This window comes from Hydra vulgaris, chromosome 07 (genome assembly GCF_038396675.1).
Source record: "Hydra vulgaris chromosome 07, alternate assembly HydraT2T_AEP".
NCBI lineage: Eukaryota > Metazoa > Cnidaria > Hydrozoa > Anthoathecata > Hydridae > Hydra > Hydra vulgaris.
This window is the reverse complement of record NC_088926.1, coordinates 4,322,501-4,324,737: the sequence shown is the minus strand read 5'-3', so window position 1 is coordinate 4,324,737 and position 2,237 is coordinate 4,322,501. Positions and strand designations below refer to the sequence as shown.

Sequence of the window (2,237 nt, the reverse complement as noted above, 5' to 3'; positions counted from 1 at the left end):
ATAACTTAAAAAAAACGTGTTTTTCTTAATAAAAAGCCGCATCTCATCTTTAGCGTCTAAAGACGTATCATCTTAAGCAACTTCACCTTTATTTTTAATTTTTGTTATTTGGGTGCCCCAAGAAGACCGGTCTTGTCACAGAGCACTGTGGAAGCACATTTAACCAGGAAGTCCACGCCTCCTAACCTACCGTGACGCGAAATTAGGTCAAGAGCTCGTTTCGAACCTGGATCTCCTGCTTCTAAAGCAAGCGCTCTAACCACTGCGCCACGGTTGCGAACGAAATCACGATTTAAATAGCATGACAACAGCTTATGTATTACCTCATATTACCCATGGAATTAGCAGTAGATAAGCGTAAAATATGGAGGATATAATAAATTTTTGATGATTTTGTTTCATTCTGATGCAATTACAAAATATTGAATAATTAAGTTATAACGGGGATAGCAAATTTTTTTAACAGTAAAACAATCAAAGAATATTAGCCATACAACAAAAAATTAAATAACATCGTCGAACTTGTATGAATATCCTTAACCAAAAAAGTTCGCAAAAAAATCATTAGTCTGCCCGTAAAAGAGGTTGTACCATAGAGGTACAAGTAAAAGAGGTTGTACCATGCCCGTAAAAGAGGTTGTACCAGGTACCTAGTTATATTACACAACGTTCCCCTACTTGATAATGCTAACTTTTTAAAACATTCTTTGTATTTTTATATTTTTATTTCAACATTTTACATAACTCAGTAACAACAGACTCAATAACTATTTAGTTTCAGTTTATTTTTTTTTGTCATCATTTTATCAATAAATTTTACAAAATAAAAATAATCAGAACTTATGTCACAACAGTAATATCTTGAATGTATATGCATTTGTTTTGTGTGTTTGCATTATACCTGTATTCACCTATTCCAGGGGTCAGCAATCCATGGCTCGCAGCTCTTTTATACAAATTGTGTCACTTTAACACGTCCGAATAACAATATTATTCGGAAATAATTATATATTGTTAATATATAATATAACTTTATTAAAACAAATAAAAAATTTGAATTATTATTGTAAAAGCATTTTTTTTTTTTCAAATTATAGTCCCTTGAAATAATGATTTGTAGTTGAATAGAATTATATTAAAATAAAGTACGCAGTCGTGATGCAGTGTAGCTAGAACTCTAGTTCTAGCGAGAACTTTAGTTTTGAACTCTAACTCAGACCCAAGAGGTTCGCGGTTCGACGTCGGCTCTAGCCCAATAGACGACATTGGTAAGGAGGATGGCGTGAACTTTCTGGTTCAATTCTTCCCGCGGTGCTCTGTGATGAGACCGCGTTGGTCTTCTTGGAGCATCTTAATAATAAAAAAAAGTACACAATTATTTATATATAGGGTTGCCAGACGTCCAACTTTTACGAAGGTCTGGCACTGTATTCTCCTAAATGCTAAGTGTAAAAACTATATTTTTGTTGCCGTGGCTAACTTCTTAAACAATATTTTACTTTTACCAAACATTTCTTTTCAAGATTCAAGACTTGGTAGTAATAATTGTCAAATAACACAGCAGTAATTTTTGTCCAAAAATCTCTCGATTGCCAGTTTGCGCGTGTTTTTAAACTCACAGTCATAGTAAGTGGAAACCATGTAAAAATAGCCATAAAATTTTAAATATCAAAAGTCTACAAATACTATAATGGGCACTGCTCTAAAGAGCTAGCGTCTCTTGTGCCATCTACTAAAATTCATTCTCGTGTTACTCGTCATTCAATTAAGTGTCATCCTTTTTCTGTGACTGTTCCTAAGTGCTCCAAAAACGCTTATTCGTCTAGTTTTTTTCCTCGAACATCAGTTCTTTGGAATTCGCTTCCTTCATCTTGCTTTCCTGATTCATATAATTTGCAATCTTTTAAATCGTCCGTCAATCGTTATCTTGCTCTACAATCTTCATCTTTTCTCTTACAGTAACTTCCAACTTTAATTAGTGGCTGCTTGCAACCTTGTTGGAAGCGAAGATGTTTAAAAAAAAAAAAAAAAAAAAAGATTAAATAGCTGACCTTAGCCTTAACTTAATCTTATAGAACAACTTAAACTTAAACCAATATATAAACTTAAACCAATAGAACTACTATAAACATCAACACATTAATTATTTTAAAATAAATAAAAAGCATAACACTAAGAAAGATGTCACCATACTGATGTTTTTATAACAGGCAATATTTACCAAAACTAATAGAAAT

At 32.6% G+C, this 2,237-nt stretch overlaps 1 long non-coding RNA gene across 1 annotated transcript in view; it reads right to left on the bottom strand.

The window, feature by feature from the left end:
- Positions 1 to 1,058: 1,058 nt before the first annotated feature.
- Positions 1,059 to 2,237, bottom strand: part of LOC136082250 (uncharacterized) — a 5,036-nt gene continuing 3,857 nt past the window's right edge. The window contains exon 2 of the long non-coding RNA XR_010639524.1: positions 1,059 to 2,237. This exon is cut by the window's right edge and continues 1,961 nt beyond it. This is a non-coding gene — a long non-coding RNA (uncharacterized LOC136082250).